This window comes from Lactuca sativa, chromosome 4, assembly GCF_002870075.4.
Source record: "Lactuca sativa cultivar Salinas chromosome 4, Lsat_Salinas_v11, whole genome shotgun sequence".
Classification (NCBI taxonomy): domain Eukaryota; kingdom Viridiplantae; phylum Streptophyta; class Magnoliopsida; order Asterales; family Asteraceae; genus Lactuca; species Lactuca sativa.
The window spans coordinates 158,694,174-158,712,258 of record NC_056626.2 but is presented as its reverse complement, the minus strand read 5'-3'; positions in this window follow the sequence as shown (position 1 = coordinate 158,712,258).

Sequence of the window (18,085 nt, the reverse complement as noted above, 5' to 3'; positions counted from 1 at the left end):
GATAACTAATATTTAAACCTTGTATTTTGAAAATGTTCTAAAATACACTTTATATATATATATATATATATATATATATATATATATATATATATACTATTAAAAGTTTAATATATTATATGTATAAGACAACTCAGTCAAATCACTAGTACGCCTCTTTCACGAAGCCATACTATAACGGTGTATAAGTGTTTTGGTCAAAAATTAATCAAGTGTAAATCAATCAAATTATATGAGAGGTTGTGATGTTGTAATCGAAGAAAATGAGCAAATAAAAAGTAGGTGACACAAGTGGTTTACAGGGAAAGCCATTGATCCTTGCTAGGATCTCCGACACAAAACCTTAGGAGATTATAATGTTAGTTTTTATTAATTAAAAAGATGAGTTACAGATATACGAGTACAATAGTTGCAGTAAGTTTTGGTGTGTGTTGTGTGCAAAATACATGTGTATTTATAGTCTAGTCTAAGCAACAATAAGTCTGATATTACCGGGATCCTCTTGAATAAAAATGAACATGTTGGTTTGACTTGGTATTCTTGGGTATTTTGCTTGATTGAAGTACTTCATTGGTGAGAATAAGTCTTATGTTGACTAATTATGTACATGTGAGAAAAAGACTAGAAATATATTTGTTATAGATGTTAGGAAATAATAATAACAATTTTCAGGATCTTGAGAAGTATTCGGGATCCTAAAAGATCTTGAAGATCCGGGATCCTGAATAGGGTTGAGGATCTTGGCCCTAGCAATTTCCCCCAAATTATACCTACGAAATATCAAGGTTAATTTCAAATATTTTAAAGGTATAACTTTATGTAAATGGAGATAAGGTTTTCAAGTTTTAAATTGTAACGGATAGAATTTATCTGTTTAATACTCATGATGATGCGGTCAAATCATCCTTCTCTCTCTTATCTGACATCAAGATAAATAGGGATAGACGGAGTAAATTTTTCTTTACTTTTTCTCGCTTCCCTTTGATCATCTCCGGCTAACTTCGAAGGTAACTTCTTATTCCTTCCTCTTTTTTCTTCTCCTATTTCGATCGTGGGTAAAAAGATGGTTCGATCTCAAGCTAGCATTTATGCCCCTTCCAAGGATGACTTTACCGATCAAAACCTCCTCACTTACAACGAGACTTGCTTTTTTGATGATGAGGATATTGGGTTCCTGAAATATAATGAGGTTTTTCCTGTAGACATGATCTTTAGGCCCTTTGATCATTCGCTTCAACCAGATTTCGCTTCTTCTTCATGGATTTGCTTCCTTGAATACCCCTTCTCTTTGGGTTTAAAGTATCCCTTTACCAAAATTTTCTCTGAGTTTTTGCAAATCACACACATCTCTTATATCCAAGCCATGTCGGTCATATGGAGGATCCTATTATGGATCAATCAGTTGAATCGATCCAATGACGTAGGCATAGGCGTCGCTAAACTAGCTCATGTTTACGATCTCTTTACCTTTAGGAACTCTCATTTCTTGCTAAAGTGATAGTTAGTTTTGTTTACTTCTTTTTATAGTTTATTTTAGCATATTTCATTCTTAATTTAGATAATCTCCATGCATATTTTCCCTTTTTTTTATTTCATGACTACTTCGGGTACTTTCGAATCTTGTGAGCATAATTGCAGGTTTTTGGGTCTAGCGGAGCGGGAGTGTTCGGGACGTATGGGAAGCGATGAGATTTGGTAGACAAAAAGGATGTTAGGCTTGGTGATTGTGGAGATGATGCATGGAGCGTGCTTGATGATTATTTGAAGGCTTGGAGAAAATGAACTTTAAAATTGCAAGATGCGGGAGAATATTCGAGCATGCGGAGATTGATGATTGGACGATTATGGAAGCTATGGATCATTTGGAGAAGCCAAATTGGGTTTAAATTGAAGAAAACTTGAAGAAAAATGGGCTAGGAGCTGATTGGACTCGAACTGAGCCAAGTGGGCTAAGCTATGGAGGCCCAAACCTCAAAGATGCTACATCCAGGGGCCACCCGCGCAACAGCACGCGGGTCGCGCAACCCCCTGCAGGGGCAATTCCGGAAATTCTTGTTTTGAGCTATATGAGGAAGTTTGGTGTGCCACTTTTCTAGACGCTTGAACATCCGATTTTTAGAGATTCTCTCTGGAGTTTTGAAGACTTTGGAAGGCTAAGAACACTTGAAGAACATCATATTTTTACCTCTTGATTCTTGCTTAATGTTTGGTACAATTTTCTCTAACTTTGTTTCTTTGAGTTTAGCCATGCTTGGCTAAACTAATCTTGGTTGACTTTTGGTTAATCCTTTGAACTTTTGTTGAATGTTGAAGAATCCATGAACATGTTCTTAAATCTTTATGGGAATGTTTTGTGTTTTAACATCTTATCACTACTTGTATGTTTTAGTTCATGAGTTTAAATGTGTTTGTGGTGATTAGTTGGCTAATTTCTTGATTAAGTAAAGGATCCTCAAATTAGCAAGCAACAAATGATTTTTGTGTTGTTTTTGCTTCACACAATCATAAAAACATTTCCTCCAACATGGTGGTGAAAGCATTTGACCCCTCTTGGATTTGGTGACTTTTTGGTTCTTAATGCTAGTTGACTTTCACTAATTACATGCTATTTGGAATTAGTGACTTTGACTAAGGAAATTGTTATGAGCTTCTCTAGCCATTTCAACAATTAAGAAAAGTCTAGGTAATCTCAAGCTCCTTGGATTACTATAGCCAAATTAAGGATTTAAATCAAAGTATTGCACCATTGGATTCTAATGATATGTTCATCAAAAGTCAAAGTGAGGAAACTTTAAGTCAACCATCTCTCCCTTATTGATTTTACATCAAACTCTTATTTTTGTTGCATTTGTCTATTTAAATCATAGTTAATTCTAGTTTGTTTCAAGTATTTCAAAACACCAAAACCCCCCATTTTATTTTTATTGTCATTTTACAAGTATTTTTACAAAGAGATTTTTCATAGAGTTATAAATTGAACCAATCTCCGTGGATTCGATCCCTTTACCACTATACACTATTTTAGTGTGTAATATTTAGGGTTATTATTTGTGTTGGCCTCGACAACCACCATAAAGCTTAAGCCTAACAAATCTCCAATTATTCTGAAATCAAAACATAATGATGGAGCTTGGAAATAGAAATACTTTTTTATGAGACGCGACACTATTTTCGGTGGGGATCTTCTACCAAAGTTTTGGGTAAAAAAGGGTAGGATTTACTCTTTCATTGCAAGGATCATGGGATTCACTTTTTTTTTTTTTGTTTATTGTAATGTAGGGTTCAAATTTAAAAAGATCATCCTTACCACCAAGGATACTGAGGACAAGGTGACAAACTTCCTTACTTTATATGTAGTTGATAGGTCCTTTAGGCTTGAAAACTCCAGTCTCCAAGAGGGTTCCTCTACCACATCTTCAATGGTTACCGGTAAGGAGTGTGCCTTCTTTCTATTGTTTTACCTTATCTTCGGGATCCCGAACTGATGAAGATCCCTAATACAGGATCTAAAGCTACCTGCTCTAGTGCTCTATTTGGCCTTTCTGATATTGAGGATGACATGACTAGCGGTTTGATTATGGTCAAGAAGGAAAAATTTGCCTCCTCTCTTCCTCCCAAGAGGGCTCACATTGACCTCACTATCAAGACTCCAAGTTCCCAGAGAAGGAAAACCGTTGAGGCTACAGATTTGATTCTGGAAGACCTTGGACCCAAGGAAGATCTAAAGAAGTTGATTTCTTTTTTCTTAATCTATAAGTGTTTCGTGAACTCTGGTTATTATTTTTCCAATTTACTAATGTCGTTTTTATTCCAGGTCTTTGATCACATTTCTCGATCCACTGTCAACTTGAAAATCAGAGCAGAGAGGGATGAGTTACCCTTAATGGAGAAGGAGAAAGAGTGGAAACCCAAAAATGAGGATCTCCTAATGAGGGTGGAGCCTCTGAGTAAAGAGAAGGATGAGAATGAGGGAGAGCATGCTGCTGAGATGACAAATGTGATAGTCGAGGTGAGGAGCAGTGTTGTTGTGGTTGTTCGGGAAGCTAACATCAAACTCACAGAGGACGTAGCCAACGTGGGATCCTGGAAAGTAGTTGGATGGGGCATGGCCCTATATAAACCAACTGGTGAGCCTGTTAACACCAGTCAGGATCCTGCAAAGAGCGGGAGGTAAGAGGAGAGGAAGGACTAGGGAAAGTCCCTGGTGGTGATGACCAAACTTTGGTTTAATTTTGGTTAGTTGAAAATGATTTTTGTATCTTGGATGTAAGACAATTAACTCGTTTATTTTTTGGTAGGGTTATGGGCAACCCTTTTTAATTTCATGTCATAGTTGTTTCATATCTCTTTTGTTTGTGTGGTTGATATGCTTGATATGATTGTAGGTCTTCCGAGGATCCTTATGCCATCAGGATCCTAAAGAGTTTAGGTTTTACAATAACTTTTAAGTTTTGAATAACCTGAAATAGTTAGTTATCAATTTGGGATATTAAAATAGTTAATATCCTTAGGAGAATAAACCTTTAATTATTACGTAGGAAAAATAACTTTAAAGATAGATAAAACCTGGTGATCTTTAGGTTTTATAATCCTTTGATTTAGGAGGATCCTCGATTTATTTTCATACGATCTTGAAGTTCGGATAAGCAAGGATCCACTTTAGAATTTCATTTATGAGGATCTAAATTGAGCTCTTAGCAAACAATTAGGGAGGATCCCACCTTAAGAAGTAGTTGGGGATAATCCCAACTTAGAAATAACTGGGGAGGATCCCCTCTTATAATATGATCATGTTATAAAGCTTATAAATTTCATTGGGAAGATCCAAACTTAAGATAACATGTCAATGTTATAAACCTTAGTAATTTACTATGGATGATCCCAACTTAAGATAAAATGTCAATGTTATAAACCTTAGTAATTTACTATGGAAGATCCCAACTTAAGATAACATGTCAATGTTATAAACCTTAGTAATTTAGTGTGGAATATTCCAACTAGGATAACATGTCAGTGTTATAAACCTTTGATAAAACGTTAGGACCTTTACATATGTTCATAAATAAGAGGGTTACCAAGTCACTAAGCATGAAATGATACCCTTATTCACATCCCATAGTAAGACATCATGCATCCAAGCGAGGTGTAAAAACCTAAACTCGTATGAAAGAGGTAATTAGCTCTTTAAAACTTAGAGGGGATTAAGTACCCTTAATTGTAGGAGAGATGATCGGTCTCTATTCGTAATTGTTGGGATCTTTGAGCTTCTGCATGTTGAAAATGTTAGCTTGAGGTGGGTGTTATCTTGGATAACACCCCTCCGATGCTTAATCCAGTAATGTTCTTCAAAAATAAATAAAAGAACTTAAACTAAAGCAAAAGGTAAGGATTGTGTACCTTGGATCTTATCGGAAAGAAAAATAGTTTGACTTACATGAAATATGCTTTCAAGTGTATGACATTCCAGGATCTTGGTAAGATGTCCCCATCGAGGGTAGATAGCCAATATGCTCCTTTTCTTGCTTTTGAATCGCTGAGATAAGGCCCTTCCCATTTAGGTGCTAATTTCCCTACATAAGGATCCTTGGTATTTTGAAATCCCTTCCTAAGAACCAAGTCACCTTCCTGGAATCTTCTGACTTTTATGTTTTTTTATATTTTTTGGAGATTCTTTGTTGATGAGCTATAATATAGATCCTGACAAGATCCCTGAGCTCATCAATAGTGTTGAGATCTTGGGCTAGGATCTTATTGTTGTTTTTCTGATATTGGAGTTGGTATCTTGCTGTAGGGATCACCACCTCATTTGGGATCACAACTTCTATCCCAAACACCAAAGAACATGGAGTTTGACATGTGGTTGTCTTTGATGTGGTCCTATCTACCCATATGACGAAGGGAAGTTCTTCAACCTATCTTCCTTTCGTCGCATATAGCCTTTTCTTCAGATTATTGACTATGATTTTGTTGCTAGATTCTTCTTGACCATTGGCCTGGGGATGAACAGGAGCGGAAGTTATCATTTTAATTCCCTAACTAGTGCAAAAGTCTCTATTCTTTTTGCTTATGAATTGGGACCCATTATCACAATTTCAGTTGGCATCTCGAACCTGGTCAAGATATTACATTTAATAAATGAGACTACCTCTTTATCTCTTAGCTGAACAAAAGCTACAGTCTCTATCCACTTAGAGAAATATTCAGTCATTACTAGCATGAAGACCTTTCCACTAGGAGCCTTTGGTAGTTTGCCAACTATATCCATTCCCCATTTCATGAAGACCTTTGACAGGCATCACACTTTTATGCAAGCAAGAAAGCATCTTTTTTCATTGGTGACCAATAGTATCATGTCCTTAGTATATTGGATCATAAGGATATGCCCCCAGTATAGTTGCCATAATCCTCTCTATGTATATTTTTCATAAATTTTGTAGCTTCGTGATCTTCCAAACATCTTAGATATGTACTTGCCATGGATTTTTTTATATAACTTCCCTTGGACTATCACAAAGCGTGAGACTCTCATCTTGAATGCTTTGTCGCTCTTTTCTTCATTAGGGATTGTGTCATCTTGGAGGTATACCATGATGGTTTTGATCCAGGATCTTGGAGGATCCTAATTATTTTGTCTACTAGGATCTTTTAGTACCTTGTTGGACCATTTGTAAGGTTCTTAATATAATCTTTTAGTTCATTTTTAATGGATCTAAGGTTATCTTGCATGTTAGAACCCTTTGGTGGATTTTGAGTGAAGCAAAGATATAAAGTTTACAGCTTTATGATTTCTTTGAGCCCCAAGAACATTATATCTCATAAACATAGGAGTTAGTTGTGGTTTAGGAATCATGCAAGAGTTTGATTCCTTTTTATCCACATTTTTTTTATCTAAAATGGAAGAGCCATGCATTGGACATGCATGTCCATAAAGCACCAATCTTTATGATCTTTTAGGTAAATGAAAACCTTATGGAAATTTTGGATGAGTCTCTTTGGTGATTAAGGGCTAATGGTTAGGTCTTGTTTCTTAAAGCCTTTAAGGACCTAGGTTTAAATATCTTGTCTTATTGAGATGTCTGAATGGATAAAGTTGGAAACTTTATCCATCAAGACCTTGGGGATGATTAGATTTGGGATTTGGAGCCCTTGGATTGGCAAAAAGCATCTTATCCCGATTTAAGTTGTTCAGACTAGTTCCCATAGCATGGCCTCGGGTTCCCACGATGTAGCAACTGGGGGTTCAGTCGACTATTTCGTTGTTGATGCCCACGACATGGCCAAAAGGAGGCCACGACGTGAATGCTTGTTGTTGGCAATTTTGACTTTGACTTTGAATGTTGACCTTGAGGTTTGACCTTTGACCTAGTTAAATTTTAGTCAAATTTCTAGTTGTGGTATGTAGACTGAGGGTTTATCTGGTTGTGGTTATCTAGGTGGAGTTTAGCACCTATTTCCTGATTGTCTGAGCTGTTGAATTTTGACTGCTTTCACAAGGTGAGTATTCTCACTATATGTGTAGGATGCTAGATTGTCTGTGTAACTCTTGCATGTGTTTGTATGTTGGGAAGGGCCCATTTATATGTTGGCTGGGACCCATTTGTATGTTGGGTGAGGCCCGTAGGTGGGACCCATTTATATGTTGGGTGGGGCCCGTATAGATATATGGTATCTTTGGGGAAACTCACTAAGCTTTGTGCTTATGGTTTAATGTTTAAACTTTTTGTAGGTACTTCCAGTTCTAAAGGGAAGAGCTCGACATGATCTCATTGCATACCCCAGAGTTTTGTTCTACATTATCTTTTGATTTATCACAGATGTTTTGAGGATACAATATTAAACTCTGATCATCGTTTTACTTGAATGAATGGATGTTGGTTTTGGTTAATTTAAAACTGAAATTTTTGCCTTGTATGTTTGGGACGTTACAATTTCATTGATTTCATCTATGAAGGGTGAACGAAAGTTTAGATTCTTGAAGGTTTATTCTATTGTTTTGCCTCCACTACTCTTGATGACATCTCTCGACCTTTGTAGGAGTTCTTTTTCATTTTTTTAGAGTGTGAAGGGTTGGAGCTTATTCCATTCCTACTTAGTTTTTTCTCATGTTTCTTAGCTTTTACTTATGTCTCGTCCGAGTCTTTTGTTTGACTAGTGTGAACGGAGACTAGGTCCCATTCTTTCTCTTTTTGAGTCTTTTATTAGTTTCTTTTCATGTCGCATCCTCATGTCTCTAAAGCTTTTGAAAACATCAAATTCTTTTATCTTTTACTCTACCACAACTAAATCCTCTTGACTTATTCCTTTTTCTTCTCTTTAACCCTCTGGTATCACATTCTTGTTTTTTTTTTGCCACCATCCTAATTTGTGGCATTTCTTCAGATCCTTTAAAGTTTTTCATTCTCAAAATTAGACTCGTATCGAGGGTTATCTTCGTTGGCCCTTTTCTGTGGAGTCCCACAGATGGCGCCACTTGTTATGTCCCTGAGTCTGTCCTTCATTGATTTTAGTAGCGAGTGAAACCTTTGAAGTGAATAAACCAGTGCTCTGATGATAAAGTCATATATGATTTTATAGAATGCATCGTAAATCGTATGTGTTTTTTGTTGGATTAGTGTCTAAGCCCGTAACCATATTTGGTAAGTACTTGACCCGGTTGTGCATGGTCCTTTTGGGTTGCCTTCACTAAAGCAACTTGACTGGAGAAATGATAGAGAAAGAGGTTATTATGGTTTATTAATATATTATAAGAATAATATATTAAAAGAGAAATCATATTTATTTAGTTAACATTGGTCAAGAATTAATTAAGAATTAATTATGTGATTAAAAGAAGTTAACTAAACTAGGGGCTGAACTATAATTATGTGATAGTTGCATAGTAGGGCAAAGGATACCCTATAGGATAGGGTGGACGAATTCAAGGGGATAAGACCCTAGAATTCGTCCATGATAAGGCTTCTGGACTTATCTTATGGGTTGCTTGGTAGGCAAGCAACCAGATAAGGATAAAGACTGAAACCTTAATCCCTACACCTATATAAGGATCCCTTGGCTTAGGAAAATCGGCGACTTGATCCTAGAAGTTCCTAGAGCCGATTTTATGCCTCTCTCCTCTCTCTCTCTCTCTCTCTCTCTCTCTCTTGCCTATCCATTTGCTCTTGGTGTTTGTGAGCCATTATAGGTACTACATTTGTGGTACTTGCTTTCAAATACAATAAGATTCAAGATTTAAGTTGTTATTACAACATAGCAACAAGAGGTATGTAATCCATTCTCCTTCCTGAATTTCGAAATTACTAGGAGCATGTTAGGGTTCTTCATATGCTCATAATTTTGTGTATCTAATAGTGAAAACATAGATCCGAATCTAGGGTTGCATGCACACATATGATTGTTTGTATAAAACCCATCAGTGGTATCAGAGCCTTTTGGTTTTGTTTTCTATTAGCATTATACAAATGTATGAACTTGACACTTTAGGGTTTATGGCCAATAAACCCTAGGAGGCATTATTTTCAAAATTAGGGTTGTTGAACCCTTAATTTCGAAATTTGATAAGGGTTTTTCAAACCCCTTCCCTAGCCCCAAGATTTCGAATTCTAGGGTTTGCCAACCCTAGGGTTTTCGAATTTAGCCTCCTCCTCAAGATAAGATCCTAAATTTTAGGGATTAGGATAATGTCATATCTTTTAATTATCTTTTAATTGTCTAAATGTGGTAATTAAAGATTTTGAATTATCTCATCCCATATTTTCGAATTTTAGGGGATTTAAGGGATTTTAAATTAATTGTTTAATTTAAAAGATAATCCTTCAAGATTTGATAATTAAAATTAATTGTTTAATTTTGGGATAATTATTAAATCAAGAGTTTTAATATTTAAAAATTTTAAATTAAAAGGTTTTAAATTTCGAAAATTTAAATTGAATAAAACCCCTAGTGTTTTAAAATGTTTAAAATACATCCTATACTATTATAATATTACAAGATTAATATATATATATATATATATATATATATATATATATATAACTTAAAATGCTAGTCTTACCGTTAGTAGGCCTCATTCACGAAGCCGGTCTATAAGGGGGTATAAGGTTATGGCCTATAAAATGGTCGTTTAATGGGTGTTCACTCTCACCCACCGCTTCCTTGATTGGTGGAGGCTCGTTAGTCGAACGGGTAGGATAGGGCAAACCCTTACTCATTAAAAGTATAATGAACTATAAAAGTAACTAAATGTTTTACAACAATTCTCAATCTTAGTTACTTTAGGAAAAGTGAATTGGTGCAACTCCATGAAATTACACTTTGCACCCTTGCTAAGACGTTAGTGGATCGCGTGTGGTTAACCGGCACACTAATTGGACTCTAAGCATAGGTGGCAAAGGGTGATTCATTGTTTGTCATAGTTCGATGGAGCGTGTGTGGCTAACCGGCACATCGAATATGTGATTGTAACAATGAGGGCACCATGTACACTTGCATGGTTATTCACACCCGCTTTGTGATCCTCGGCATCCCAGTCACAAACTACAGGGGCACATCGAGATTTAAACATGCCATCGAAAAGTTCAATGAATCTCAAAGGAATCTAGGAGTTTTCAATACATTTAAAACTTAATCTTTTTTTTCCGTTTTTCATGGTGGTGAATCAGTAAATCGTCATTCACTTACCTTCAAATTATTTGCATGTTAGATTACGGCATCCCTCTTCTAATTTGTAAATAATGTTGTTGGATCCTACCCCTAATTTCTCATTTGGGTGTTTAATTGGGGATTCATTTCTAATCAAACTTTGTCTTTTTTTATTTCAGATGTCGAACGCCAACAACGATGCTTCCGGCTTGAATTCCTTCGGCTCGTTCTTACTCATGAATTTGTGTGGGAGAGTGATCTTTGATGGGTCTAATTTCAATGATTGGATCCGTAACATACGAATGGTCACTCGCTACTGATGGGTTTTGGTCATAAGAACATCCTATGTGCTCATACAAACCCTAATGCTTGGATCTAGATTTCTCTATTGTACATGCAAGTTATCCAAGACTATAAACCCTAGATCTAGCATATGATAATCAATATAACATATAAATTAAGGTTTAGATCATACCTTGATTGTTATGTAGCAATAACAATCTCAAATCCTTCTTGTATTGACTTTAGAAAGCTTAGAGTCATAAATGTCACTCCTCTAATGGTTCACAAACACCAAGAGCAAGAGGATGAATAAGAGAAGAGAAGGAGGCTCTCAAAAACATGTGGAAACCCTAGACAATTAGTTCACCATGTTTTTGGGGCATAAGGGTTCTATATATAGTGAGGCTATTAGGGTTATCTAACAAGGAAACCCTAATTTGGATGCTTAAGCCCTAAGCAACCCATGGACTCCTTTCCTTAGCCTTGGACGATTTCTAATGGGTTTCCCCATAGAATTCGTCCATCCTTATAATATAAGGCAATCCATGACCCAATTGCAATTATCTTATAATTACAATTCCAGTCTCTTAAGTTTAATTAATCTCTTTTAGTCACAAACTTAATTCTTATTAATTCTTGACTAATATTAATTAAACAATATGATTTCTACTTTAATATATTATTCTCATAATATATTAATAAATCATATTTAATCATTTCTCTTTCATAATTCATCCTATCAAGTTGCTTTGGTGAAGGCAACCCAAAAGGACCATGCACCATCAGGTCCCTTAAGTTTAATTAATCTCGCTTGTACTTACTCACCGAATCACACACAACAATATGTTTTATAACACCAAGTTATTAGTGCGTTTACATATTATCAATGTGCAATCGATTTGCAAGATACAACTCACACATCTTGGTTACAAGAATATAAGATGTTATCGTCTCACCAATCACTCGTGATACAATTCATGGAGTGATCCAAGTGAGCATGGGTTTAATCCAATGCTCAAATCATATTCATAAGCACTCATGAACGTTGCAGCAAACATTTGCTTATGTCTAATACTCTTTAGACATTCCACACACCAATTCATGACAGTCTTCATTCATACCTACTTCCAACATATGAACGACTGTGGCCCGTTCGAATAATTTGACTGTTCTCAACCAATTAAATTATTCAGGAAGTCAAAACATGCAAAGTGAAACACAAGAATAATACTAATCCCATATGGCCTCAAACCTTTGAGCATAAATAAAACACCTTTTATTTATCACCATATCGATTACTCATTATTTGTTGTTTCGGGTAATCAACTTCTTACTTGAATTATTACTACACTTGTCTTATGCTCCTAGCATGCACACAATGTTTACCTATGGTTCTTACTTTGTGAAATAGATCAAATTGAAGACATTTCCAATCATACTCATTTCACAACTCCGAATCCTTTTCACAAGTGAAAGAATATCAAATTATTGCCACTTATGGAATATGTTAGATTCTAACATTTTATGCAATGATCCTTTCGTAATGTCACTGCACTAAAGTCACAATGACTATTGCCAATGAAATTACAAAGTCCTCTATCGAAGATTGTTACAATACAATTCCTTAGATATGATGTCTCTCACTCAAAGTACATTCCTTTGAACATCCTTTTGCATAAAAGTTTCTAATTTAGACATATATTTTCAATATTCAATTCCCAATATGGAAAAATTTCCATACTTACCATATGACAACTCATTCTCAATAGAATCTTATCTATTCATAATAATGTCGATATGGTCCATCCAATACCATACTTCCAACTACTCACAAGCGACCAATCCTTGGCGAACTTTGGATTGTCCTTTGATAGTTGTTTAATTATCTTAGTCAAAACCGATTTTTGTCCTTTTTCCCTTTAAATGCGTTAGACATTTGGAGAATTTTAGAATGGTCAAATATTATAGCATTTGCAATCAATCCTATACCCGAAGCGTATGGGACACGATGCATAATGTCTTACATAAAGATTTGATACTTTATCAATCTTCTGCCATAATATTTTATGTGCTACGTTCTCAAAATTCGAACTATGAAGACGAATGCCGTAATCATAATCAAAATTCGAAAACACACTATGTTTCCTTGACTAAATTATTAACATTCCACAACCTAAGCCTTTAGATTTTAAATGAAGCATAATATCCTCTCCCTTAATTATAGCAAAACAACTTTACAACCCTTACGACTTTGCAAGGTGTAACTCTTGTTTTTCTATAATTAATATTGCTAACTTGCAATACTTGTCTTAATAATCATACAATCATAACATTTATGCTCCCACTATCATGATGATTATTATAAACATAACACTTATGCTCCCATTAGCTTTGACATGTATTTAGAAACTAGCTTAACTTCCAGAAAAACAATACTTATTGAATTTCTTAAGTTCATGTTTCTAATACTTAATGCTTTGACAATCCTTTATCAAGGCTTCTTAAACTTACACACCTTTTTCCATAGATAGCTCATATGTGTGTCCGAACAATTCAGACTATTGCCAAATCTCACAATTCGAATCATGGAAAGGGATACCGTAACCATAATCGAATTCGAGAATACAATTTCACAATCACTATCTTCTTAAAATCTCTATTAGCGAAAGCATTTCCTCACAGTCATTTTCATGAAGGAGGGAATCTTATGACACTTAGATTTTAATGGTGTATGTGTTCCTATCCATGTGAATTTGTCAAAACCAAAGTTTACGACAAATTCAAACTCATATGGACCGAACTTTCTTAATCTTGATTTCTTTGCCTTATGGTAACACAGCTGCCCACCATGTCTTCCAAGTAGTTAAGCAGCTCACCTTTTCCTATCAATGTGATTTTTCATTGATCAAGGTTCTTGCCTTTTATGCATTCAAATGAGAACTCATAGAACTTACATGCATAATTAACTTAATTGGAACGGCACAGAAACAAAATAATCTCAACACGATAGGTTGTAAACCTCAACTCGTGTGCTAGTGATGATCGATAAGGTCTATTTTGATTTGTTCTTGAAACCTTTCAAGACCATTAAGACTCCCACTGACTCCTTTACATATAAGATTCTCTTGTCAATAAACATTTCTTGACAAACAAATATTCAAGAGTTAGTGTAGTTTTTATCAAAACATTTCATAAATTGGTCCTAGTTGGTCTTTGTCTTATCCAAGACATCGCAACTTTCCACATTTGATGAATGTTATAAACCTTCTTAATACTTATCACTCAATTTCACAATCTTAACTCTAATACTTGTTTTGGAACGAAGTATGATTGACTTCTTGATTTAACCATTTCTTCAATTCTTGATTCCTCTTCTTAGACATATAATTGTACTAAGACTCACTTAGAGGATCCATTGAGATATGGTTCTTAATCATTAAGACATATCATAAAGCATAAAAGGTACTCTCCCTTCTTTTTAGAATAGAGAAACTTTTATCTTTCTGCCTACTTGATTCTTTTATTCGTTCTGCTATTGATTTAAACTTTTTCAATCAATTCAGAATTACACTTAATCTTATAAGTATAATGATATTTACTAAACCTTTAGTAAATCATGACGAATATCTTGTTACTCTTATGGTGGACTTTATCAACACGCAACCTTGTGTACTCGATCTCCTAGTCCTTCACTTGACACTTTGTCAATGAATTTGTCTAATTTCCAAATATGAAATTTCTCATTCATCGTGCAACCAAGTTGCATGATTCCAAGTTTCTGTCCAATTGAAGCTTGGGCGATGAGAAACTCTCCCTATTTGGTCAATTCTCGACATTTCCACAAACAACATAATTAAGAATCAAATCCATTATTGCTAATAATAGAAACATTTTAACATCAATTTTTCATACACGCCATTGTAAGGATAAATAAATAAAATTTAAAATCAAAATTTATTTTATTGCGGAAAAAATTGTCCTTACAATGCAATTCATTGAAAAACTATGCTAATACATCTTTCTTAGCAATCTTATTCTAACTCCAAGTAGCAGCTCAAGAATCTAATCTTCAAGTAATGCGATCGAAATCCATTTATTCACGGTTAGATTCTGCTCACTTCTTCCCTTAAGCTTCCTTTCTTTTCTTCGATCCTTCAAAAGATCAATTGTAATCTTATCACATTATGTATTAAGAATCTAGAATAGAAGCTTAAAAGAGTTAGTCAATGGATTTTTACCTAACGCAGAGCCATACGTTTTGACTCTCCCATCTCTTAGATCTCTTAAGTAAATAGGGCAACTTCGTCTCCAATGCCCCTTCTATTGGCAATAAAAGCAAATTGACTCTTTTGGAACAACACATGGAACTATTTCAGATATTGCATTTCTCTTATGATCAAACTCTTCGATCATGGCATGTCTTTCGTTGCCATTGCCTATATCCACAGAGGTCTGGAAGGCAGATTCACCAATCAACTTCACTTTTCCATTGCGCCAAATCATTGTTGATTCAGCGGCAATAAGCATATAGGTGAGATCTATAAGGGTCACGTCGTAGTTCATCATATAGTACTCTCTTACGAACTCACTATATGAGTTAGGAAGTGACTGAAGAACCCAATCAACAGCCATCTCCTCACAGACAATGGATCCCAACAATCTTAACCTATCAATGTGTGACTTCATCCCTAGGACGTGTGCACACACCGACTTTCCTTCTTTATGTTTACTTGCCAAAAGGGATTGAGTGGGCTTGAACTTTTCAAGCCTTCGAACTTGTGGGTTAGGGAGAATATTTGAAGGAGGTGGAGGAAGTGAAGCATGATCTCTTTTTCCTCGATCGAATCGTGGAATATCATCTTCATGTGGAATGCTTGTTCCACGGGATTTGGGAAGACCATAGTTGTCATACTTTGACATCTACAAAACAAGAGAAAATGAATTTAAGTTAGTTGATTGATTGAGTCCTTAGTAAATCACCCAAATGAGATACTAAGGCTAGGACCCAACACAATATGCCACAACCTAGAAAAGGGATGCCGTAATCTAGTTCAAGAATATTTGGAGCTAAGTGAATGACGATTCACTAATTTCCACCATGAAAAATGAAAAAGAAATTTAAGTTTTAAATCTATGAAAACTCCTAGATCCTTTGAGATTCATTGAACATTTCAATGGCATGTTTAAATCTCGATATGCCCCTCTTGTTTGTGATTGGGATGCCGAGGATCACAAAGCGGGTGTGAATAACCATGCAAACTTACATGGTGCCCTCACATGTTACAGTCACCTATTCGATGTGCCGGTAAACCACACACGCTCCACCGAACTATGACAAACATTGAGTCACCCTTTGCTACCTTTGCTTAGAACCATTTAGTGTGCCGGTTAACCACATGCGCTCCACTAACGTCTTCGCAAGGGCAAAAAGTGTAATTTCATGGAATTGCATCAATTCACTTTTGCCTAAGTAACTAAGATAGGGAATTTGTAAAACATTTAGTTACTTTTGTACTTCATTATACTTATAATGGAAGGTTTTGTCCTATCCTACCCATTCGGCTAACGACCCTCCACTAGTCAAGAGTGCGGTGGGTAAGAGTGGATACCCATTCAATCGCCATTTTATAGGCAATTTCCTTAAACACCTCTTATAGACTAGCTTCGTGAATGAGGCCTACTAACGGTAAGGCTGACTTTTACTCATACATATATATAATGTTAGACTTTTAATGTTATATATAGTATAGGGTGTATTTTACACTTTTAAAATACTAAGAGGTCAAATTTAATAATCATACTTTTAATTCAATTAAATTGTAAACCTAAACTTTATGGATTTATTAAACCTCTTTTAATTATACACCTTAATTAATTAATAAAACCATAAGGGTGTGATTTGAACTTTTCAAAACAGTACTAGGGTTTTAGAATTTAACATTCCTAATTAAACCTTTAATCAACTTTTAAATTCCAAAACTTGAGGACAAGTTTTGAAATATTTCAAAACATTAAGGTTTAGAATTTAAATATACATCAAAATTAAACTTTTAATCAAAATTTAAATTCCAAAACTTGAGGGCAAGTTTTGAAACCTTTTTCAAAAAATTAGGGTTTCAACTATTTAAATTCTAAACTTTCAAGTTCTAATTTAAACTATAAAACCTAAAGGGAGTAATTTGAAACTTTTCCAAACTTTGTCAAGAATATTCTAGATCACATAATTCAAATAAGGCAATTAACTATAATTGGTGGTTATATAATTAGATCTAGTTCAAATTCTTGCAAGATAATGATCAAATAATTTCCATAACTTAACATTTATCAAATAAGGTAACAATTATCTAATTAGATGACCAAAATCTTTTATTTTGACAAGGATAATCATAAGGAATCAATAAAATTCGAATTTTATTCATTTTAAACAATTATGGCAATTATCCTAAGTCAAAATAGGCAAAAAAAAATCCCGAAACAACCTCCTTCTGACGCTCGAACTCGCTGAGTTCCTCTATGGACTCGCCGAGTTGGAGCTACTCGTCGAGTTCATCAGACAGGGGGCCAAAAAATTGATTTTACAACTTGAACAAACAAACAATGCATCAATACAATAGAAACCAATCAAGGCTCTGATACCACTGATAGGTTTTGGTCATAAGAACATCCTATGTGCTCATACAAACCCTGATGCTTGGATCTAGGTTTCTCTATTGTACATGCAAGTTATCCAAGACTATAAACCCTAGATCTAGCATATGATAATCAATATAACATATAAATTAAGATTTAGATCACACCTTGATTGTTATGTAGCAATAACAATCTCAAATCCTTCTTGTATTGACTTTAGAAAGCTTAGAGTCATAAATGTCACTCCTCTAATGGTTCACAAACACCAAGAGCAAGAGGATGAATAAGAGAAGAGAAGGAGGCTCTCAAAAACATGTGGAAACCCTAGACAATTAGTTCACCACGTTTTTGGGGCATAAGGGTTCTATATATAGTGAGGCTATTAGGGTTATCTAACAAGGAAACCCTAATTTGGATGCTTAAGCCCTAAGCAACCCATGGACTCCTTTTCTTAGCCTTGGACGATTTCTAATGGGTTTCCCCATAGAGTTTGTCCATCCTTATAATATAAGGCAATCCATGGCCCAATTGCAAT